Genomic DNA, 25,889 nt, shown 5'->3' with positions numbered 1-25,889 from the left:
GTGGGAAGGTCTGTTTGCTTTCAGTCCCACCCCCAAGGCCTGCCCTAAGAGTCTGAGACAGGAGAACACACGTCTACAGAGAGCCTGCCTAGAGTCTGGATTTCTTAAGCTGCTGGATACCAGGTGCTACCTGACACCAGCTCATCCCCTGCCTCCAGAGTCCTGGAGGGCTTTGAGTTGATCACTTTCCACTCCAGGAATGTTGTAAGAAGAAACCGCTCAGAAAGGTAACTGCCCTGGGTGTAACTGGGTTTTTCACGAGGACACTCCAAGATAGACCTCAGGATAATTATTTGGTTGTTTTCCTAAGACTACCCTCCATTTTGCCCCCTTAGAGGCTTTTTCAAGAGGGGAAGTTTTGGATTCCCTCACAGACCCCTCGTGTTTAAGGTTCCACCCTTACGTTTAGTTATTGGTAGGAAATCTTATAGTCTCTGCCCCAGGGTAACCCCTAACAGATTTAGATATGTGTTCTGCTCAAATGCTACCCACACTGGGGAAGGGAAATCCTAAGGTGGCAGCAGAATTTAGTAGAAAATGCCCTGGGCATTTTCAGAAGGCAAGTTCTCTCCTCTCTAATGCAAGCTGTATATCTTGAGCAACTCACTTCCTCTCTCTGAACCTCTGGCTTTTCCTAGGCCAGGCAAACGGGCTCTTTACATACCCTTTCAGGAATGAACTGATTGCTGTCCCAGGAAACAAGCTAGTCATACCATGCATTTAGCCATGTCCCTCTCTTCTGCCAAACACTTTGCAGTCAGAAGCAGCTTATAAAATTCAGTGGGGATAAAGTAGGGCATGGTGGTGTGCACCTGCAGTTTCAGCTACTAGGGAGGCTGAGGCAGGAGGGTTGTTTGAGCCCAGGAATTCTGAGACCAGCCTGGGCAACATAGTGAGACATCAACTTAAAAAAAAAAAAGAAAAAATCCAACTGAGTTAAAAAAAATTTTTTTTCCAGTCATAAAGCCAGGATAAACTGAAGAAATAGCAAATCAACTTTTTTTTTTTTTTTTTTTTTTTGTGACAGAGCCTTGCTCTGTCACCCAGTGCAGTGTCACAATCTCAGCTCACTGCACCCTCTGCCTCCCAGGTTCAAGCAATTCTCCTGCCTCAGCCTCCTGAGTAGCTGGGACTACAGGCATCCACCACTACGCCCGGGTAATTTTTGTATTTTTAGTACAGAAAGGGTTTCACCATGTTGACCAGGATGATCTTGAACTCCTGGACTCAAGTGATCCACCCCTCTTGGCCTCCCAAAGTGCTAGGATTACAGGAGTGAGCCACCACACCCGGCCCAAATCAATGATTATTTTTCTTTTCTTTTTCGTTTTTTTTTTTTTTTTTTGAGACCGAGTTTTGCTCTTGTTGCCCAGGCTGGAGGGCAATGGCACGATCTTGGCTAACCGCAGTCTCTGCCTCCTGGGTTCAAGCAATTCTCCTGTCTCAGCCTCCGAGTAGCTGGGATTACAGGCATGCGCCACCACGCCCTGCTAATTTTTTGTATTTTTATTAGAGACAGGGTTTCTCCATGTTGGTCAGGATGGTCTCGAACTCCCGACCTCAGGTGATCCACCCACCTTGGCCTCCCAAAGTGCTGGGATTACAGGTGTGAGCCACTGCACCTGTCGTCTTTTTCTTTTTTCTTTTTCTTTTTTTTTTTTTTGAGATGGAGCCTTGCTCTGTCACCCAGGCTGGAATGCAGTGGTGCAATCTCGGTTCACTGCTACCTCCGCCTCCTGGGTTGAAGCAATTCTCTGTCTCAGCCTCCCAACTAGCTGGATTACAGACGCCTGCCACCACGCCCGGCTAATCTTTTGTATTTTTAGTAGAGACGGGGTTTCTCCATTTTGGTCAGGCTGATCTCGAACTCCTGACCTCAAGTAATCTGCCCACCTTGGCCTCCCAAAGTGCTGGGATTACAGATGTTAGCCACCCCGCCTGGCCAAATCAACAATTCTTAAAATGACCTATTTTGAAAAGACTAAAAGAAGCCCAACTGTTTTAACAGCATTTTTTTTTTTTAGAGTTTTAGGATTATGGTAAATTTTACTTTCTTCTAAATATTTTTTTCCTATTTTCCACATTTCATAAAATGGTCATGAATTATTTTTTTCTAATTGGAAAGGAACAATTTTAATGGTCGTGACTGGTTATCTTCTCCCTCATCTTACGCTGCATTGTGTGTGTTGGGCCCAGATCTACAATTCAACTTCCTCATGAGCGGATGACTCATCATTTCTTCATGGCCTGTCATTCTGTACTGTTTGCAAAAGTATGAAAAATAGAGACCAGCCCATGGGAATTTTGCTGGAGAGGTAAATAAAATGCTCCACACAATTCTATACCTTTTACCAACCAAAGAATAAAATCATCAAATATCCAAGTATACATCAGTATTTTACAAACCCAGACTTTAGTGATGAAGGTAGGGAAAAAAGGATGACTGTCCTGGAGATTCAAGACGGGGTCTACTTATTGGGAAAGAGCCAGTTAAGTCAAAATCATCGCAGCAGCGGGTGATTTTTTCCTTGGCAAATTACCTAATTATTTCACTATTTCATTATGCCTATTCAAATGATCTCAGCCCTTGCCAGCTCCTTACAGCCTCCATTCTTTGCTGGAAATACCCTTATCCTTTCACCTCCTGGCCACCCAACCTGTTCTTCTCCATCACAAACAATAGAGCATTGAAATTATGTGCCTGCCACCCAGAAAACTGGCAACCCACAAAGAACAAGAAAAATGGCTAACATACCTTTAAAATATATTCATCTTTAACAAATTATAAATAACAAGAGTAGCACAGTTCTTTTTCTGTTTAATTAAAGTAATTTTTTAAAAGAAATACATTAGGCCAGGTGGGGTGGCTCACGCCTCTAATCCCAGCGCTTTGGGAGGCCGAGGCGGGCAGATCACTTGAGGCCAGGAGTTCGAGACTAGCCTGGCCAACATGGTGAAACCCCCTCTCTACTAAAAATACAAAAAAAATTAGCCCAGTGTGATGGCACATGCCTGTAGTCCCAGCTACTTGGGAGGCTGAGGCAGAAGGATCTCTTGAACCTGAGAGGCAGAGGTTGCAGTGAGCTGAGATCGCACCACTGCACTCCAGCCAGGGAGACAGAGAGACAGTCTCAAAAATAAAATAAAATAAATAAAATAAATACATTAGAATACCACTGTTAGCAGACGTGTGATCATACACTGGTGGACTGATGGAAAATTAGAATATATTTTGGAAAGCAATTTTGCAATATGTATCAAGAATTTTAAATGTGGCTATCTTTCAATCCAGTGAATTTTAATTCCAAAGACAATAATACTAAAATGTGGCAAAGCTTATGTGAAAAGATGTTACTTACTTTTGATGTTATTCAGTATTGACTAAAATAACATTTTACACAGTAAAAAACTAGGAACGAGGCTGTAATCCCCTCACTTCAGGAGGTGGAGCCAGCCGGGCCAGCGGCTCATGCCTGTAATCCCAGCACTTTGGAAGGCTGAGGCGGGCGGATCACAAGGTCAGGAAATCGAGACCATCCTGGCTAACACAGTGAAACCCCGTCTCTACTAAAAATACAAAAAAATTAGCCGGGGGTGGTGGCGGCCGCCTGTAGTCCCAGCTACTCGGAAGGCTGAGGCAGGAGAATGGCGTGAACCCGGGAGGCGGAGCTTGCAGTGAACCGAGATCACGCCACTGCACTCCAGCCTGGGCGACAGAGCGAGACTCCGCCTCAGAAAAAAAAAAAGGAGGCGGAGCCAGTAGGATAGTTTGAGCCCTGGAGTGTGAGACCATCCTGGGCAACATAGCGAGACCCCACCTCTACAAAACATTTAAAAATTAGGTGGGGCGCAGTGGCTCAAGCCTGTAATCCCAGCTACTCAGGAGGCTGAGGCAGGAGAATCGCTTGAACCCGGGAGGCAGAGGTTGCAGTGAGCTGAAATTGTGCCACTGCACTCCAGCCTGGGTGATAGAGCAAGAACCTGTCTCAAAAAAAAAAAAAAAAAAAAAAAGAAGAAGAAGAAGAAAGGAAAAAACGAACTATTGAGGAATTGGTAAGCAAACTATGGTACATCCATACTATGAAAAAAATACAATATGTCATATTTTTAATCACATAGGGAAACTATTATGATATAGTGTTAAATCAAAGTAGCAGGATAAAAAATTACATCATCAGTATGACCTAACTACATGAAGCAATACACAGAGAAAGAGGTAAATAATGCTAACAGAAATTACTTCTCAGTTTTGTATAATGCGTAGGTTTTACTTTCTTGTTTATGCTTTTGTTTTTCCCAGAGTTTCCGCAGTAAGATTGAATTTTATAAGAAAAGAATGTTTTAAAATGTTCTGCCCACCGATAACTAGTAGAGGATTTTAAAATTTTATACGAAGGATGACTTCCTGAAGACTCATGAAGCCTGGCCCACAAAGGGTTTCTACCCATCAATCCAAGTGAGGCCAGCATGTGGCCATGGCCCAAACACAGTTGACAGACAGTTCACCCGGAAGATGGTTCTGAATTCTTGAAATTTTTTTTTTTTTTTTTTTTTTTCAGAGATGGAGTCTCGCACTCTCGCCCAGGCTGAAGTGCAGTGGCGAAATCTCGGCTCACTGCAAGCTCCGCCTCCTGGGTTCACGCCATTCTCCTGCCTCAGCCTTCCGAGTAGCTGGGACTACAGGCACCCGCCACCACCCCTGGCTAATTTTTTTGTATTTTTAGTAGAGACGGGGTTTCACCATGTTAGCCAGGATGATCTCGATCTCCTGACCTTGTGATCCGCCCGCCTTGGCCTCCCAGAGTGCTGGGATTACAGGCATGAGCCACCGTGCCTGGCCAAATTCTTGAAATTCTTGATGGATTTTTAAAACTTTTTTCATTTGGAGAAATTTGCATTTCATAGTGTTCTTATAGAAATTTTATTGACATTCTCAGATCTCAAACTTTTCAAATGCGTGTAATATAGATTCACAGAAAATGAGATTATAATGAATAATCCAATCCATATTGAAGATACTGAATTTCTAGACAACATATTATCATTGCTTAAAAAAGAGTTTTGGGAGCTGGGCGCAGTGGCTTAAGCCTGTAATCCCAGCACTTTGGGAGGCTGAGGTGGGCGAATCACCTGAGGACAGGAGTTCGAGACCAGCCTGACCAACATAGAGAAACTCCGTCTCTACTACAAATACAAAATTAGCCGGGCGTGGTAGCGCATGCCTGTAATTCCAGCTACTCGGGAGGCTGAGGCAGGAGAATCGCTTGAACCCGGGAGGCGGAGGTTGTGGTGAGCCGAGATTGTGGCATTACACTCTAGCCTGGGCAACAAGAGCGAAACTCCATCTCAAAAAAAAAAAAAAAAAAAGAGTTTTGGGTGTCATATCAGAGATTCAAAGATCTCAGAAAGACAAACTTCACATATTCTCACGTTTGTGGGAGCTAAAAGTTAAAATAATTGAACTCATGGGGTTAGAGAGTAGAAGGATGATGAGCAGAGGCTGGGAAAGGGAGTAGGGGTATGGAGGGAAAGGGGGAGGGTTAATGGGTACAAAAACAGAAAGAATGAATAAGACCTAGTATTTGCTAGCATAACATAAGTCAAAAATAATTTAATCGTACATTTTAAAAGGAATAAAAGTGTAATTGGATGGTTTGTAACACAAAGGATAAATGCTTGAGGTCATGGAGACCCCGTTTACCCTGAAGTGATTATTTCACATTTCATGACTGATTCAAAACGTCTCATGTAACCCATAAATATATATACCTACTGTGTACCAACAAAAAATTTAACAAAAGATAACATACAATGACAGCAGAAATTTAATAAGGATGTTCTATAAGCTAACAGTCTATTTAGTGACACATAGAAGCATAATTTATTTTATTTATTCATTCATTCATTCATTCATTCATTCATTGAGATGGAGTCTTGCTGTGCCACCCAGGCTGGAGTGCAGTGCTGCAATCTTGGCTCCCTGCAGCCTCCACCTCCCAAGTTCAAGTGATTCTCCTGTCTTGGCCTCCTGAGTAGCTGGGATTACAGGCCAGTGCCACCACACCTGGCTGATTTTTGTATTTTTAGTAGAGACAGGGTTTCACCATGTTGGCCAGGCTGGTCTCAAACTCCTGACCTCAAGTGATCTGCCTACCTCGGCCTCCCAAAGTGGTGGGATTACAGGCATGAGCCACCACGCCTGGCCAGAAGTATAATTTATTTTATATTAATTTATTGAAACATATGGAAAGCAGTCAACAGGATATTCATTAAGTCTAGAAACAGGTGGGTATACATAACTTCATCAAGACCATTTTCAATGTGTAACACACACGTGTGCGTGCACTCACACAGTTTAGACTTTATGTAGATTGGAAATCAAGTTCCACATACCTGGAATCCTACTGAGTGTCACCCAGAAATGCTCATCAGGAGAGTAAGTATCTTTTGACCACTCAAGTAAATCAATAGCCCTCAGGTTTTGAAGAACAAAATTAGCAAATTCCCTTGTAAGGGCCACATAGGCAGAGCCAAAGTAAATTGTCAGATGGTGGGGAGGAGGCATTTTTCTCATGCAAGTCCACAGCATGAAGGAAAACAAGCTATCTCTGCTCCAAAGTGCATGTATTTGGTCCTTCTGATAATATGAGGAGGCGGCAGCACCCCGGGGGTGATATTTTTCCTTTTCAGTAACCTCAGATACTGAACTATTTCCCTGTTGGTTTTCAGGGGAATTCTTGCCCGCAGGTGTTGATGACGTACTTCCAGGGAACCTCAGAGGCCACAAGGTCTTTCAGGCAGTGCAGGTCAGCCTGGAGCCTGGAGATCCCTGTGTAGAACAGAGACTCCCTCTCAGAAGCCACAGAGACGTTTGTGAAGCAGCTCAGTAGCTTTCTTACAGCGTCTTTGAAAGTGACTGGGGCCTTCTGATCCACATGAACACAGTAGATGTTTTGGGGAGTGTAGATGGCCCTCAAGAGTCTTTCGAATGTATCAGTCTTTGCGGATGACCATGACATAGGCCAAAGGGAACTCGGCTTCGTCTTTGGACACAGGTTCCATTATGCAGTGATTTCAGATCAAGTATCGCTGGCAGGTTATTATTTCTCAATGGCGTCACTGGTATATTTTCATCCAAGAACATTTTCTTGCCTGTCACAATCACGCCACACACTTCTGCAAGGACTGAAGAGTTTGAGATCTTCCCCCATGGAAGATATTTTTGCGGGACCTAATGGTTACTATACAGGAATAAAAGAGTTATGGACGTGGCCATAAGCCCTAGGACCAACCCAAATGCCTCTACCTTTATTTTTCCTATGGTCTTTTCTCGATTCATCACTCATCTGATTTTATGCCATTGCTGAAGTCAGTCTGCAGGTCCCTGCCCAGACTTGAGAAATGTGCTCTAGCAACTTATTTGCAGCAAGAAGGGCAATATGACCATTTACTTAAAAGAAGGAGGATCAACCACAAGTCGGTAGCTCTTCTCTTGTATTTAAAAAATCAGGTGACTCTTTGAACATGAGCCAGTGGGGCCAGCTGACCACTTCACAAAAGCCAGGCATAGTTGGGCACCTCTGTCTAGGTCAACCACAAATTAAGACCCTAGCAAATCGGCCACAGCTGCCAGCTCAGGGTGTTTTTCCCATGTGGAGTACAGGTGGAATGTGTGTTCATTTGGCACCTCTTTTTCCCATGCAGAGCCACCATCACCATCACTGATGTCACCTTTGAATGCAAGGGACACTATATTTCTTCAACTTCAGGCAATCACAGTTGTCCTGAAGTAGGTCACCATTTACGTGGACAGCACCCAGAACTCCTCGATAGTGGGGTCTCTTTACTTAAAAATAAAGATCAAGAATTTATAGTATTTCAGGATTGGAAGGAATCTTGCAGATTATTCCCACCAATTGATTCAGTTACAAATAAAGAACACTGACAATGACCCATAACGACTATTCTATCACATTTTGTCTCCATTTTCTCACTGATGGCCTGAGAGGTAAGCATTGACATTATATCCACTTTGCACATGAAGAAATTAAGCCCAAAGATATGCTAGCTTGCCTGATATCCAGTAATGAGTTAATGGCAGCCTGGGGTTTTCAAACCTAACTCTTCTTCTTCTTATCTTAGAGTTGCAGTCTGGGTCTGTGCCCAGGCTGGAGTGCAGTCACTGCCACATCAACTTCCTGGACTCAACCCATCCTCCTGCCTCAGTCTCCTGAGTAGCTGGGACTACAGGTGCCAGCCACATTGCTTGGCTAATTAAACATAAGATTTTTTTTTTTTTTTTTTTTTTTTGAGACAGAGTTTCACTCTTGTTGCTCAGGCTGGAGTGCAATGGTGCGATCTCAGCTCACTGCAACCTCTGCTTCCCAGGTTCAAGCAATTCTCCTGCCTCAGCCTCCCAAGTAGCTGGGATTACATGCACCCACCACCACGCCCAGATAATTTTTGTATTTTTAGTAGAGAAGTGGTTTCACCATGTTGGCCAGGCTGGTCTTGAACTCCTGACCTCAGGTGATCCACCCGCCTAGGCCTCCCAAAGTGCTGGGATTACAGGAGTGAGCCACCTCACCCAGCCTTAAAAAAATTTTTTTTGGGGCCGGGCGAGGTGGCTTATGCCTGTAATCCCAGCACTTTGGGAGGCCGAGGCAGGCAGATCACCTGAGATTGGGAGTTGGATACCAGCCTGACCAACATGGAGAAACACCATCTCTACTAAAAATACAAAATTAGCTGGGTATGATGGCGCATGCCTATAATCCCAGCTACTAGGGAGGCTGAGGCAGGAGAATCGCTTGAACTCGGGAGGTGGAAGTTGCGGTGAGCCAAGATCACACCATTGCACTCCAGCCTGGGCAACAAGAGTGAAACTCCGTCTCAAAAAAAAAAAATTAAATTAATTAAAAAATCGTTTTTTTGTAGAGACGGGGTATCACTATGTTGCCCAAGCTGATCTTGAACCCCTGGGCTCAAGGGACCCTCCTTCCTTGACCCCCCAAAGGGATTATAGGCATGAGCCACTGTGCCTAGCCTCAAGCTTATCTCTTCTGACTGCACAGGCCATCTACCTGGAATATTCTCTCCCCCTGCCTTGTCTTGAGTTCCTACTCATCTTTCAGGTCCCTATGTGACACTGCTTCCCTGGTGACCCTTCCTTGCTCTTCCAAGTCTGGGTTAGAAGCCCTTCACCTGCCCTAATAAAACCTTGTACTCCTACAATTGCTTGTTTGTTTGCTCTACCACTAGTCCGTGGAGGACTATTTATTTTTAAAACAAAAAGTTAATATTTTATTTTTAAATGTATGATTTACAGGTAGTAATTATACATATTTATGGGGTGCAGCATGATGTTCCAATACATGTATACATTGTGTAATGATCAAATCATGGTAATTAGCATATCCATCACCTTAGACATTTATTGTTTCTTTGTTATCAGAACATTCAAAAACCACTCTTCCAGGTATTTTGAAGTATACAATGCATTATCATTAACTGTAATCCTCCTATGCAGTAGAACTCCAGAGCTTATTCTTCTTCTCTATCTATAGCTTGGCACCTGTTGATCCATCTCTCATCACCCCCCTGCTCCTTTCCCTTCCCATTCTCTGGTAACCGCTGTTCTATTCTCTACTTCTATGTGGATTCCACGTGAGCGAGATCATGCAATATTTGTCTCTCTGTGCCTGGCTTATTTCACTCAACATAATGTCCCATGGAGAACTATTTCGGTCTGCTGGTCACTGCACTTTCAACACCTTGCTTATGGTAGGCACTCACCAAATTAAGTTTAGCCACCCTTCTTTCCTCTATACCAGAGATCAGCAAAACCACAGCTGGGGGGGGGTCCAGTCTGGCTCGCTGCATGTTTTTAGACAATCTCTCAGCTAGAATTGTTTTATATTTTAAAATGGTTGGGAGAAAATCCAAAGAAGAAAAATGTTTTGTGACACATGAAAATTATATGAAATTCAAATTTCGGTGTCCATAAACACAATTTTATTGGAACACAGCCATCCTCATTTGTTTACACAGGGCCTATGGCTGCTTTCACGTTACAATGGCAGGGCTGAGTTGTTGCCACATCTGGCCACCGAAGCTTAAAATCTTTTCCATCTGGCCTTTACCAGAGAAGGTTTGCTGACCCTCTCCTCTGTATCTACGGCTGTCCCTTGTATACCATTGTGTTTGCACTACATCAAGACAGCGATTGTGGACTTGATACCATTTTACAACTTTTTGCTTTATTTTCAAGATTTCCTCGTGAATGCCAGAATGACACGATATTTGGTAGCAAAGCATGAGCTTCAAAGAGAGGTTTGCGTGGGTCTAGATCCTGGCTTTGCTAGTTCCTAGTTGTGTGACGTTGGGTGAATCACTTTTCCTATCTGTCTTAATTTCTTTGTCAGTAAAATAAAGATAATACCAGTAGGGCTGTTTTGTGAGTTGATGTGTTAATAAGTAGAATGCACTCTGAGCAGTATTCACGCATAGTGAACACTCTGAAATGCTAGCTATTCTCACTGCACACGATCGCTTCTAGGGGCTACCTGTACCGCCAGTGAACTGGAAACTCACCCCACTGCACTTTGCCTGACACTGGGTGGCCCAAGCTTTGCCGAGAGGCAGTGCTGCCACACAGTGGCCCTACATGGGGTGGCTTGGCACACTCTTCCTTTTTTTTTTAGGTGATTGCAAATCTATGGATGAGACCAAGGGAGAATTTTCACACCATCATAGCATTTTATTCCTCACCTGACTGGGAGCAGCTCGAAGGGAAGGACATGTCTCCAAAGACATGAGGAGTATTCAACGTGGCATTCGAGGCGCAAGGAAAAACCTGCCTATCCCAAGGTCTCAGCCCCATCAGCCAGCCAAGGGATCCACAATGACCCTTAAGAAGTTTCATTAGGAAGCTAATTGCTTAAATGAGATTTGAGTCAAGAAGGATGACCTAGCAATAACCTCTATATATCTCATTACGCCGTAAGTAACCAATAGAGGTTCTAGAAAATGCCATCCAATAGAGGTTCTGGAAAAATGGGACAAGAGACAGGTTAGATTAGATGGAAGAAAAGGCCTTCCATCTAAGCAAGGCCTGGCATGTGGAATGCTAGTGGGGGCCCTCTGGACTGTGCTGGCAGGGCGGGTAAAGCAGCCAGGAGAGAACGTGAAAGTGGAAAGATGCCCCGGGGTGACGTGCCATCACTTAGATTTATTTATTTAGAGACAAAGTCTCCCTCTGTCGCCCAGGCTGGAGTGCAGTGGCGCGATATTGGCTCACTGCAACTTCTGCCTCCCAGGCTCAAGCGATTTTCTTGCCTCAGCCTCCCAAGTAGCTGGGACTACAGGTGTGCGCCACCATGCATAGCTAACTTTTGCACTTTTAGTAGAGACAGGGTTTCACCATGTTGGCCAGGCTGGTCTCGAACTTCTGACCTCAGGAGATCTGCTCAACTCAGCCTCCCAAAATGCTGGGATTACAGGCGTGAGCCACTGCACCCAACCAGGTTATTTTCAGAATTAGAGATGAATCTTAAAAATCAAAATTTCCCCAGTGTCCCAGACACATTCAAAGCAAAATTACATAGAGGTTCGGCATCCCTAGTCTGAAAATCTGAGATCTGAAATGCTCCAAAATCCAAAACTTTTTGAGAGTTAATGTGGCACCATCAGTGGAAAATTCCACACCTGACTTCATGTGATGGGTCTCAGTCGAACAGCAGCCAAAACTTTGCTTCTTGGACACAATTATTTAAAATAGTGTATAAAATTATCTCCAGGCTATGTGCATAAGGTGTATATGAAATATAAATGAATTTCATGTTCAGACTTGGGTCCCATCCCCAAGACATCTCATTATGTATATGCAAATATTCCAACCTAGAAAAAATTTGAAATTCAGAACACTTCTGGTCCCAAGCGTTTTGGATATGGGATACTCAACCTGTAGTTTCATTTTAATTATTTTGATGTAACTTAACTGAGCATCAAATTTTAAATTTTTTTTTTTTAATTAGAAAACTTAAATGGCTACATAAGAGGACAGTCCAGTGACAGACATGGAAAGAGGCTTAGAGGTCATCTCATTCATCACACCATTTTACAGAGGAAAGCAAAATGCCATCCAGAGAAGGAAAGTCACAAAGCCATCTAACCCCAGACCTGGGAGTAGCAGCTGATCACAGCGGGTCGGACACAAGAAGCTGCTTCCAAAAATCTTTCCTTCCATTTGTCCTACAGTGAAGACGTCAGAAAACAAAATTTTATAAGCATGTCTCTAGCTCTAACTCACTATTCAACTAAAGGACAAATTAAATAGGGAATGAGATAACCTTAACTTCATGAGATTTGTTCTTATATGCAGTTTCTACCCTGAGAAACCAATCTATGCTAAAGATAATATTTGTGCTTTTCAATGAGGCTGGTAAAATATTTGCACTTTGAAGCTCAGAGCGATAACATTTATTCATTTGGGTGAAACTTATCAGGATTAGGTAAATATAATCAAAGCAAAACAAAAATGATTTGGGAAACTTTGTGACCAAAACCAACAGGCGTATTCAGTACTCCCTTGAAGGTCACCTAATTCTAATAACATTTATATTTATAAATGTCCTCTAAATCTTTTATCTTCTGCAAATAAATTATTTCTCACAATTACAGGTTAGTCCAATACATCAGCCTATTTTCAGAGTCCAGAGTTCTAACCATTACACGATGGAACCAGCCTATTTTCAAGCACATAGTCAGTGTCTCCAGGATGAGGACCCATTGTGGGGCTTTTCACAACTTCTCTCTCCCATCACCTGCCCCTCTCCTTCCATATTTAATATATTGTTGCATTTCTGTCAAATTAGCTGGAAGAGTAGTGTTTAATCAGGTGTACACACTGCCACAGTAACCTGGAAACTTCAAATTCTACCCCTAATCACTAATGTTGAAGACTTACTAAAACAGGTTTTTTTGTTTGTTTTGCTTTTTGAGACGGAGTCTAGCTCTGTTGCCCAGGCTGGAGTGCTGTGGTGCAATTATCAGCTCACTGCAACCTCTGCCTCCTGGGTTCAAACAATTCTCCTGCCTCAGCCTCCCGAGTAGTTGGGATTACAGACATGTCCCACGATGCCCAGCTAATTGCTTGTATTTTTAGTAGAGATGGGGTTTCATGATGTTGGCCAGGCTGGTCTCAAACTCCTGACCTCAAGTGATCTCCTGCCTCGGCCTCCCAAAGTGCTGGGATTACAGGCATGAGCCACCGCGCCCACCTAAACAGTTTTAAAAATTGTGTAAATAACACCTACCATAAAATTTACCATCTGAACCACCTTTGAGTGTACAATATAGTGTTAACTGTATTGCATATTGTTGTATGACAGATGTCTAGAACTTTCTCACCTTTGCATAATTGAAACTTCATACCCATCAAAGAACAACTCTCCATTTCCTCTCCCCCCAACTCCTGGCAACCACATTCTGCTTTTTGTTTTCATGAGTTTGATTACTTTAAATACCCCATGTTCGTGAAATCATGCAATATTTTTCTTTTTGTGACTGGCTAATTTCACTTAGCATAATGTTTGCTAATCATCTTTGACATGCACTGGTCTGCCCAACAAACATGAGCTGAGGGCCTAGTGCTGGCTAACATTGCCAGGAATAGCTGTCATACTAGAAAAATCTACTTGTAAAATGGTAAAAATAGCAGTATGGATTTGTAGAGGGTTTTCACACATACTATGTCATCATCATTTAAAGCAGGGTTGCTCACCCTTGGCACTATCAATATTTTAGACCAGATAATTGTCTGTGGTGGGGGCTGTCCTGTTCATTGTTGGACGTTTAGCAGCATACGTGGCATCTACCCACTAGATGCTAGTAGCATCCTCCCCCTCCCACTGTGACAACCAAAAACGTCTCCACGCATTGCTAAATGTCCCCTGTGGGACAACCTTGGACCAATAAGCTACCTTCCGAAAGAAGTAAAAAGCAGCTAACAAAACTTTATGAGGTTTGTATAATGACTTGTAATAGCAGGGCATGATGACATGCACCTGTAGTACCAGCTACTGGGGAGGCTGAGGTGGGAGGATTACTGGAGCCCAGGAGTTCAAGGCTGCAGTGCATTGTGACCCAGCCTGTGAATAGCCACTGTACTCCAGCCTGGGCAACATAGCAAGATCTGCTCTCTAAAAAGCAAAACAAACAAAAACAGTGTATGATGCTACCTGGCACATAACAGGCACTTAATAAATGAGTTGTTATTTAATAACATCATATAAAATATATGAAATTGAGTAGCTGGATATTGAGTATAACCCATTAATGGGGCATTGAACAATAGAGGTTCACTGGATAGGAACTGGAATATTTTTATTCGAAATCTGGCTCTACCTCTAATTAGATGTGCGACGTTGGCAAAATCACTGAGTCTCTTTGGGTCTGAGTTCTACCAACTGTTAAGGGAGATTACATAAACTTGCCCTGTGTATTTTATAAGGTTATAATGATATTAAAAGTTATATAATAAAAGGAAGGTACTCTGAAAGTAGGAACTTGTTACACACGCAAGCCATTGTTATGATGCAAATTTTCTGTAACGACTTTATTGAACCTTAATTCATACACCATACAATTCTCCCTTTTGAAATGTACAGTTCAGTGGTTTTCAGTATATTCACACAAGGTTGTGCAACCATCATCTCTATCTAATTCCACAATATTTGTATTATCCCAAAAGAAACCATCCAACCATTACATCCCTGCCCCAACTCCCTGGGTCCCTGAGAGCTGCTAATCTACCTTCTGATTCTAAAGTCTTTCCTACTCTGAACATTTGACAACTAGAATACGGTATAAATTTTAATAGTTCCCTTCACTGTACTGTAACAGACTAAGCTGTCTCACATCCTTTTTGGAAGAGAAGAGGTGTGTTTGTTTTATTAGAGTAAACAATAGTGTTCTTTTTGTCAAGAATATTATATATGCATATAGTTAAAAATACATACATAGTTTATATATATATATATATATTTTTTTTTTTTTTTTGAGACAGTCTCGCTCTGTCACCCAGGCTGGAGTGCAATGGCACGATCTCAGCCCACTGCAACCTCCACCTCCAGGGTTCAAGTGATTCTCCTGCCTCAGCCTCCCAAGTAGCTGGGATTACAGACACACACCACCACACCTGGTTAACTTTTGTATTTTTAGTAGAGATGGGGTTTCACCATGTTGGCCAGGCCGGTCTCAAGCTCCTGACCTCAGGTGATCTGCCTGCCTCAGCCTCTCAAAGTGCTGGGATTACAGGCATGAGCCACTGTGCCCAGCCGTATTTTAACAATATTTTTATCACAGAAATAGCTCAGGGATAGAATAAGTGTTCTAGAATTATTGCCATGCTGCTCAGTGAATGTCAAACCACCTTTGTGACTGAAGCCCATGTAGAAAAGACTTGTGAAATAGTATTGTGGAAGCACTCTCATATTCCTGCCACCAGTAATGATTTTCCTTTGTTCTTTGATGTTCATATTTGCTTTAGTTGTAAGACGCATAGGGGGCCTGTTTATTCCCAGCTAGTTTGCGTAAGAAAGGACGGGTTGTGAAATGCTTTATGAACAGGTCTGGCCAATCAAACACTCAGCGTGGCGTTGTCAGGAAGCTTGCCTCTCACCAGAAGGGGCATATCTGGGAGTTCTCACTGTACTAGACCATCGCTAGGTGGAGATCAGGCAGCTCCAATGGAATACTTGAAAGTGGTTAAGAACGGACCCATTGTGATCCTTTTTTTTGTGGGGGAGAGTCTCACCATCTTTTTCAGGCTGGTTTTGAACTCCTGGGCTCAAGCAATCCTTTCACTTTGGCCTCCCAAAGTGCTGGGATTATAGGTGTGGGCCACCATGCCTGGCCCCTAATTTTTAATATTTATTCATGCTCTACTTAAGAAATGCCTTTCCTATACCAAGGACTGAGGTAGATATGTGCTAAGTACTTGGAATACAGGGGTGAGAAACAGATAGTTTTTTTTTTTTTTTTTTTTTTTGAAACAGGGTCTGACTCTGTCGCTAAGGCTGGAGTGCAGTGGCATGATCTCAGCTCACTGCAATCTCCGCCTCCCGGGTTCAAGCCATTCTCCTGCCTCACCCTCCCTAGTAGCTGGGACTACAGGTGCCTGCCACTGCGCCCAGCTAACTTTTTTATTTTTAGTAGAGATGGGGTTTCACCATGTTGGCCAGGGTGGTCTTGAACTCCTGACCTCAGGTGATCTGACCACCTAGGCCTCCCAACGTGTTGGGATTACAGGTGTGAGCCACCACGCCCAGCCCAGACACATTTCTTGCTACACAGATGCACACACATACATTCACATATACACAGACTAAAAAGACTGGGATATATACACAAGAATGTTAACAGTGGTTCTCACTGAGTTGTAGCATTATGGATTATTTTTATTACTTTTACTCTATTCCAGAGCTTGCACTGCTTTTATAGGCAGGGAAAAGATTTTGTTCAGTCTCAATGTGTAGAGCTCATTTCTGAAATCCAGAAATGTCAAAGCAGAAACTGCACATCAGCTCTAGGAGTATCACTGTGGACCAAATACCACATCCTGAGACAGTACCGTGTTTCAAACTATGGCAGGAGATCTGAAATTCCTGAAAGAAATACCCAGAAGACTTCTGGGCAGTTTATGTTCATGAAAAGAAAAAAATATATCTGGTATTTTTATGAAGTTCTTTTCTGTGTTCTGAAAAACTTGATTCACTTTAATGAAATTAAGAGATTAATCAAGAATAAATTAAAACACTATCCTTTTTTCTACATATTCTTTCCAGATCCAGGAGAGGGTTCGGTGGGGGGAAGCAGTCATTTCTGGCCTTCCCTTGCCTTCTGACCTCCTGGCCACTGAAGTGCACAGGCCAACGCCAAATTTAATAACCTTCAGAGACAGATGTTTGTAAAGTGGAGCCCAGGCTTGATTAATTCAAACAGTGTCTAAAATCAGTGTTTGTTTTATTGCCTTATATTTGAAGTTTAAATGTCTACTGGTTATTGATCAACTTTTATTATGGATTTACTCATACAAAAAGGCTATTTGAAAAGGGCTAATCCCTCCCCCACCTTGAATGTTGACGATTTAAACTAGCTCAGAAGAAGATCTGCGAAGCGGTAAAGAAACTTGCTTGGCTTTATTTCTTCCAGTGTTGCCCAAACTCATTTTTTTAGCTAAGTTTCTTTTTTATTTTGAGACGGGGTCTTGCTTTGTCAGCCAAGCTGGAGTGCAGTGGCATGAATATGGCTCAGTGAAGCCTCAACCTTCCGGGCTCAAGCAATCCTCCTGCCTCAGCCTCCCAAAGTTGAAGTGCTGGGATGACAGGTGTGAGCCACCACGAGTGGCCCTATGTGAGCTTGTTTGACAATACAGTCCTCTTTGGTAGGGTAATGTCTAATTGAATTATATAATGTCTGAAAATACATCTTTTTTGTTTTCTTTTGAGACAGGGTCTTGCTTTACTACCCAGGCTGGAATACAGTGGTGTGAACACAGCTCACCGCAGCCTTGAACTCCTGGGCTCAAGAGATACTCCTGCTTCAGCGCCTTAAGTAGCTGGGACTACAGGCACATACCACCATGCCTGGCTAATTTTTTGTATTTTTTGTAGAGATGGGGTTTTGCCATGTTGTCCAGGCTGGTCTTGAACTCCTGAGCCCAAGTGATCCACCTGCTTTGGCCTCCCAAAGTGCTGGGATTTACAGGCGTGAGCCACCGTGTCTGGCCCTGCATATCATTTATAATGAGAAAGCTAACTTGATAATTGAGTTAATAGAATGAAGCCATGTTTAAAAAAATCAGGTGTTCTGACCAGACCCAGAGTTCCCACTTTGACTTGGAGAAAAGTTTAATTTGTAAATTTATACATCCCTATAGCATTTGAATTTGTTATAATAAGCAAATGCCTTTGAAATATTGAGGTTTTAAAAAGAGATTAAAATGCCATTAAAAGACACATATGCTAAAAGAAATGCAAAGAAGTGGATGAGGTTCAGGCCAGGGAGAAAAACAAACAAACCTGGGAACAATAAGTTGCACCAAATTGGGGTTCAGGGACAAATTTTTATAACAATTAGAAAATAAAGGTACAATAACAGCAACAAGAAGAATCCAGTAATGGTGAATGTGAACCTCAGAAGAGAGCACCGTAGAAGAGCCTGACACAGGAGTGAAAAAGCCGAAGGAAGCTCAGCTCTGCAGGATACTGAATCAGCAAGAGCAGGGCCAAGGATGAAGGTTTACAATTCTCAGTAGCCTTCTTTCATGCCACTGGTGTTTAAGTTCAGAATCAAGGAACACTCTAGCGTATACGTTATCGGGAATAATTCAAATAAGCTGTTAAACCAAAATGAAAGCTTAATTAGATAGCAATTCAGTAATCAGGACGCATATTTCCTCGTTACTATAGCCAACAGTTTGCAAACATAGGACATCACACAGCATGGGACAGTGAACTCCGAAAGAGGGGAAACTAATGATGTGAGCCCCGCGATTGCCCCAGCTTACTGAGTACAGAGTTATTCTGCCACAGGGCAGGCAGAGGAGTCCAGGGGGAGCCTGGCCATCTCCTTGAATGGAGCAGACAGATTTGAGAGTTTGAGGAGGTCAAGACTGCTGAGGTTCCTAGGGCGGAGTTACTGTGAAGGAGATAGTCCAGAGAGAGAACTCCAGACACATGCAAGAGGGTCTCCCTCAAGTCTTTAGCTAAGGACCGATCAGGAAATATGCAAAGAAATGACCCAATGCCAAGGAAAGAATGACCCGAGGATTAGAGAAAAGAAACAGCAAAGCTTACACGGGGCTAGCAATTGTTTGTGTTCCTCCCAGCTGGAGTAGAAAAACCTTGTAATTCTAAGTCATTAGGTAGTATACTTAGAAGGGGATTGCCTCAGTACAGTCAAACTAGATGAACAGCTGCCACAAAACCAGGAAGGATATAGAAGGTCGACCTATTTGACATAGAAAGAGCCCTTCACCCAACAATATGAGAATATACATTCTTGGCCGGGCGTGGTGGCTCATGCCTATAATCCCAGCACTTTGGGAGGCCGAGGCGGGTGGATCACTTGAGGTCAGGAGTTCAAGACCAGCCTGGCCAACAAGGTGAAGCCCTGTTTCTACTAAAAATACAAAAATTAGCAAGGCGTGGTGGCTCATGCCTGTAGTCCCAGCTACTTGGGAGGCTGAGGCAGAAGAATTGCTGGAACCCAGGAGGCAGAGGTTGCAGTGAGCTGCGATCACACCACTGTACTCCAGCCTGGGTGACAGAACAAGAGTCCGTCTCAAAACAACAACAACAACAAAGAATACACATTATTTTCACGTACACATTTACCAAATAGATCATCTTCTGGGCCATAAAGCAAGTCTTGATAAATACACCAGGGTTCAGGTCCTATAAGGAACGTTGCTTCTCATGTGCCCACTTCCCCTTTGACCTTCTCTGCCATGTTTTGACGTAGCACAAGAGCCCTTACCAGCAGCCAAGCAGAAGCCAGTACCATGCTTCTTGCACAGCCTGCAGAACCATGAACCAAATAAGTACCTTTTTTTTTTTTAAAAAAAAGAATGTTCTCTGATCACGTGGAATTAAGTTGGAAATCGGTAACAGGAAGATATCTGGAAAATGCCCAAATATTTGGAATTTCAGACCATACTTCTAAATAACTCGTAGTCCAAAAGAGACATTAAAAAGGAAATTAGAAAGGACTTTGTGCTTAATGAAAATGAAAACATGATGTATCAAAATTTGTGGGATTCAGCTAATGCAATGCAGAGAAAAATTTACAGCATAAAATACCTACATTAAAAAAGAAGGTCTCTAATCAATGACTTCAGTTTCCTCTCTAACAAAATAAAGCAAGAGGCTGTATTAAACCCAAACCATGCAGAATCAAAGAAATACTAAAGATAGGAACAAAAATCAATAAACTGAAAAACAGGAAAAAAATGGGGGAAAAAATTAATGAAGGCAGAAGCATGTTCTTTTTTTTAAGATTAAAATTTTTTTTCTTCAACTTTTAAGTTCTGGGGTACATGTGCAGGATGTGCAGGTTTGTTACATAGGTAAATATGTGAGAAGCATGTTCTTAAAGACCAATAAAGTTGATTTTTTAAATAATGAGGAAAAGATTTGAATTATTAAAGAAGACACACAGAAGGTAAATAAATACCTGAGAAGATATTCAAAATCATTATTCATTGCAAGCTTAGTGCTAATTAAAATCACAAGGAAATATTGTTATAATCCCACTAAAATAGCGAAAATTAAAGAGATTGGCCATACCGTGTGTTGGTGAGATGTGAATCAACTGGAAATTTCCTATCCTGCTGGAAATGTAAAATCACACACTTTGGACAATAGTTCAGTAGTTTCCTAAACTGTTAAATATACCCGTCGTAAGACCTATCCATCCCCTCTCTAGGTACAATTGCTTCTCATTATTCAAGGTAGTTATTTCTATAAAGTCGCCACAAACTGAATTAGCTAACTCTGAAATATTGTCGCTAGAGGATATATATCTAACATGGATTATAATCTTAAATCTCCAAGACAACTCATCCTGATTTTCTTTTATTTTATAAAAGAGAAAACTATGTTCCAAAGTGTTAAGAGTCTTGCCTGAGATACCCCACCAAGGGGCGTTTTCTGCTACTGATTTCCAACTTAATTCCGTGTGATCAGAGAACATTCTTTTAAAAACATCCAAGGTCCTAATGCTCTGGGATCTACAGGCGCTGGAGGTGAGATTCAGATCTGTCCAGCTGGCCCCACAGCTGCAACTTTTTGCCCTATAATGTATAATGTTCCCTCCCGTTTCTTTTTTTTTTTTTTTTTTTTGAGATAGAGTCTTGCTCTGTCGCCCAGGCTGGAGTGCAGTGGCATGATCAATCTCAGCTCACTGCAACCTCCACTTTCCAGGTAAAAGCGATTCTCCTGCCTCAGCCCCCTGGGTTGCTGGGATTACAGGTGCCTCCACCACGCCTGGCTAATTTTTTGTATTTTAGAAGAGATGGGGTTTCACCATGTTGGCCAGGCTGGTCTCGAACTCCTGACCTCACGTGATCCACCTGCCTCGGCCTCCCAAAGTGCTGGGATTACAGGCATGAGCCACCATGCCTGGCCCCGTCTCTATTTTCTAGTCACCTCTGTGTATGAGCTGAAACAAGAAAGTAGAGTCACCTTGTTCAACCTTAGCTAGGAATGTGCAAGCCTGGGAACTTAGACTTTTGGCAGCTCTGCACATATGGGCAAGTGACCATGAATACTACTTGTAAGGTTAATACTTTTGGGGTTACACAAATATGTTAATGAGTAGGTGAATTTAAAACACATAACCCGCAAATAAGGATCAACTATATTTATTCCAGGGAATTCAAATCATATGTTGGTATATACTCTTGTATATAGCTGTTCATGACATCTTTATTTAAAAAAAAAAAAAAAAAAAAAAAAAGCCTGGCACAGGGGCTCACGCCTGTAATCCCAGCACTTTTTGAGGCTGGATGGGCAGATCACAAGATCAGGAGTTTGAGACCAGCCTGTCAACATGGTGAAACCTCATCTCTACTAAAAATACAAATATTAGCCAGGCATGGTGGCGTGCGCCTTTAATCCCAACTACTCGGAGGCAGAGGCTGTAGTGAGCTGAGATCGCGCCACTGCACTCCAGCCTGGGTGACAGAGCAACACTCCATCTCAAACAAACAAATAAAAAAAAAGTGGAAGTAATACTAATGTCTATCAGCAGGTGAATGGATTTAAAAAAGTATGGTATAGTCATATAAGGGAATACTTCCCAGTAATAAAAGGAGTAAACTATTAATACGTGCAACAACATGGACAAACCTCAAAATATTAATGCTGAAAGAAGCCATACCAGAAAACAAAGTTCCTGCTATAAGATTTCATTAATATAGAAATCTAGAAAATGCAAACTAAAAGTGCAAACTTTCTATAGCGACAGAAAGTCAATCAGCAGTTATCTGGAAGGGAGACATCTCAAAGGGACCCGGGGAAACCTTTTGGGGCTGATGAATATGTTCTGTGTTTTATTGAAGTGATGATTTCACAGATATTTTAATAAGTTAAAACTCATCAATTGTACATGTATGTGAAGTTTATTTTATCTCAATTATATCTCAGTGTTGCTAGGTTGGGTGGAATATGGGAGAAAGAAAAAATTAAATTGGTATAGTAATCTATATCCATTAAATTCTATAGAATGGGGCTGGGTGCCGTGGCTCATGCCTGTAATCTCAGCACTTTGGGGGGGGTCGAGGCAGGCGGATCACCTGAGGTCAGCAACTGGAGACCAGCCTGGCCAACATGATGAAACCCCGTCTCTACTAAAAATGCAAAAAAAATTAGCTAGACATGGTGGTGCACACCTGTAAACCCAGCTACTGGGGAGGCCAAGGCAGGGGACTCGCCTGAACCCAGGAGGTGGAGGTTGCAGTGAGCCCAGATTGTGCCACTGCACTCCAGCCTGGGCAACAGAGCAAGACTATGTCTCAATAAATAAATTCTATAGAATGGTTATTACATTAGTAAATTAAAATCTAGCTGGGCGCAGTGGCTTACACCTATAATCCCAGCACTTTGGGAGGCCAAGGCAGGTGGATCATGAGATCAGGAGATCAAGACCATCCTGGCTAACACAGTGAAACCCCATCTCTACTAAAAATACAAAAAATTAGCCGGGCATGGTGGCGGGCGCCTGTAGTCCCAGCTACTTGGGAGGCTGAAGCAGGAGAATGGTGTGAACCCGGGAGGTGGAGCTTGCAGTGAGCCGAGATCGAGCCACTGCACTCCAGCCTGGGCAACAGGGTGAGACTCCATCTCAAAAAATAAAAAATAAAAGATGAAAAATAAATAAATAAAAATCTAATCTATTGAATAACTGAATTCTAATCTATTGAATTCAATAGAATGGTTAAATATCAAATTAATGCATATTGTACTGCCTAAGATATGAATGAATGGAATGATATGGAATATTTGCAAACACTTATAACACACAATGTGCCATGCGCTGTTCTGTGCTCTTTACATACAATAAATCATACTCACAGCAACCCTATGAGAGGGATACTATTATTATCCTCCTTTTACCCAAGAAAAATATGAGGCACTGAGAAGTTGATTAACTCTCCCAAGGTCACACAGGCTTGAAGCCAGAGAACCACGTCTCAAAAGCAGGCAGTTTGGTGCCAGAATCCATGCTGTTAGCAGCAAAGGTCCATCATGTTATTTTTTTCTTTTCTTTTTTTTTTTTTCCAAGATGTAGTCTCGCACTGTCACCCAGGCTGGAGTACAATGGTGCCATCTCGGCTTACTGCAACCTCTGCCACCGGGTTCAAATGATTCTCCTGCCTCAGCCTCCCGAGTGCTGGGATTACAGGTGCCCACCACCACATCCAACTTATTTTTGTATTTTTAGTAGAGACGAGGTTTCACCATGTTGGCCAGGCTAGTCTCGAACTCCTGACCTCGTGATCTGCCTGTCTCGGCCTCCCAGAGTGCTGGGATTACAGGCGTGAGCCACTGTGCCCGGCCCGGGTCCATCATTTTCTTCTTGAAGGAAGGCAACTAACATTTATTGAGCAGCTACTACATATCAAACACTATGTTTAGTCCTTCTGCATTCACTGTCCAACTTAATTCTCACAATTACTCAAGAGGAAGCTATTATTATCCCAAGTTTTTAGATGAAACAGCTTAAGTCCAAACCAGGTTCCACTGTGATTTTATGCATAAGCTGTATTTAAATTTTATTACATCAGCCTTGCCCTCTACGTCTTTTCCACTGGTCTATTTCCTGTTCACCTCTACGTCCTACATCCACAGTGCCCAGGACAAAATTTAACTGCTAAGTTAGCTGTGAAAGGATGGACACATTCTCCCTCACAATACAATGAAATGGCAAATTATAAACAGGGGAGGATGGAGCCAGGTGATCCCCAGTTCTCAAAAAACAATCTAACACTTTTACCCCAGGTGGTAGAGTTTAATCCCCCCACCCCTGAGGGTACACTGATTTCATAACTCACATCCAAAGAATGGGGTATGGAAAGAGAAAAGGGGTCACTTTACTGTGGAGAAGCCTAGAAAACATTATCTTGACCGAGGGATCAAAGATAACCCCTCAGCGACATCCTGTGTCTACTGTACCCGATTTGGCATGATGAGAAGGGCGTTTTACAAACTCTGTGGTATTCTTTCCCCCCAGAACTCACAACTGCAGTCTAAGCATGAGAAAAATGCATCGAACAAACCCAAATTGAGGACCATTTGAAAAAATACCTGGCTAGTATTCCTCCAAACTGTCAAGGTCACGAAAAACAAGGTAAGACAGAAACTGTCATAGAGCGGAAAAGACTAAGGAGGTACAACAACCAAACACAACGTGTAATATGGGCTGGATCCTGGAACAAAAAGCAACCTGAATGGAAAAACTAGTGAAATCAGAATAAAGTCTGGGGTTGAGTTAGTATAATGCATCAGTGCTAATTTCTTAGTTTTGACAAATGTACCACAAATGTAATATGAGTTGATAATATTAGCAGAAACTAAAATTGGACAATGGGTATATAGGGATTCTGTACTACCTTTGCAAATTTCTTGTACATTTAAAAAAATTCCAAAATAAATTTTTAAAAAAAAATCTAATCAGCAGCCCTTACTCAGGCAAAAGCAGAGCGTGGTCCATTTTTGCTTAGGAAGAGATATTTAGGGGCGTGGTGGACACAGCCTGCCTTTCAGACCACCCTTGTATCGCTATGGAGCCTGTGGCCCTGCAGCCAGGTCTCCAGCACAAGCCCTGAGTCCACAGAGCACCAGCTGGGTTATGTTTAATACTTTGTTAGAGGAGCTTAAGCATTAACCTCCCTCCAAGTAGAAAACTGACCTTACACAGAAAATAAGGGTCAATGTTCTTTAATTGTGGCATCTCTTCATAATCTGATTCAATAACACTCCAGAAAAATTTGGGATACAGGGCCAAAAGTCTGCTAATTGGGTTGCCCCACTGGTGAGAAGAGCAGAGTCCTGGTTCCTGAGTGTTAACTGTATGAACTTCAGCAAGATTCTGAACTCAGAGGAGCTGAGGTGATAGCTAGATGGATGAATGGATGAATTGACAGACGGACACAACTTAAAGAGTTTTCTCTCAGCAAACTCCTTCCTTAGCCAGGCATTAGTGGTGCAATCTCAGATTTTTCTAGAATACTACACCTTTCCCGTAAAATCCTACCAGCCTCACATTATAACTTCACAGAGCTTTTATTTTGCTTTTTAAAAATTTGTTTGGTTTTGTTTCACAAACAACATTACTGTATGGTAATGAATACTAATAGTTGCCCCTCAGAGAACAGTAGACAGACTTTCCCGATCCAAATAAGAGCAATTTTGGGGCTGGGTGCAGTGGCTCACCCTGTAATCCCAGCACTTGGGAAGGCCAAGGTGGGCAGATCACTTGAGATCAGGAGTTCGAGAGCAGCCTGGCCAACATGGTGAAACCTCGTCTCAACTAAAAATACAAAAATTAGCCAGGCGTGGTGGCAGGCACCTGTAATCCCAGCTATTTGGGAGGCTGAGGCATGAGAATTGCTTGAACCTGGGAGGCGGAGGTTGCAGTGAGCCGAAATCACACCACTGCACTCCAGCCTGGGTGACAAGAGCGAGACTCTGTCTCAAAAAAAAAAAAAAAAAAAAAAAAAGTCAATTTGGCCAGTGTAGGGTCATGAGGGTTGTGTGCTTGGGGGCAGGTTATGGACCAACTGCTGTGTAAGCCTGTTGCATTTACAAAGTAGGCAATAAATC

General features: G+C 42.5%; 1 protein-coding gene, 1 long non-coding RNA gene and 1 pseudogene across 3 annotated transcripts in view; 1 reads left to right on the top strand and 2 right to left on the bottom strand.

Moving 5' to 3' along the window:
* The window catches only part of GCNT2 (glucosaminyl (N-acetyl) transferase 2, I-branching enzyme), a 138,432-nt gene that overhangs the window by 109,340 nt on the left and 3,203 nt on the right, over positions 1-25,889 (bottom strand). The gene's annotated exons all lie outside the window — the stretch shown is intronic.
* Positions 40-24,586, top strand: LOC107975051 (uncharacterized). 2 transcript variants are annotated; one of them, XR_001718247.3, is made up of 3 exons: positions 40-227; positions 10,704-11,001; positions 24,298-24,586. It is a non-coding gene; the product is annotated as an uncharacterized LOC107975051 (long non-coding RNA). The 2 variants fall into 2 exon arrangements; XR_001718246.3 differs by lacking the exon at positions 24,298-24,586 and adding an exon at positions 12,036-12,756 and having other exon boundaries at positions 41-227.
* On the bottom strand, positions 5,933-7,332 carry LOC100615616 (N-acetyllactosaminide beta-1,6-N-acetylglucosaminyl-transferase-like; annotated as a pseudogene).

Source organism: Pan troglodytes, chromosome 5 (genome assembly GCF_028858775.2).
Source record: "Pan troglodytes isolate AG18354 chromosome 5, NHGRI_mPanTro3-v2.0_pri, whole genome shotgun sequence".
Classification (NCBI taxonomy): domain Eukaryota; kingdom Metazoa; phylum Chordata; class Mammalia; order Primates; family Hominidae; genus Pan; species Pan troglodytes.
The sequence above is the reverse complement of the archived record's forward strand: the minus strand, read 5'-3'. Positions and strand labels throughout refer to the sequence as shown.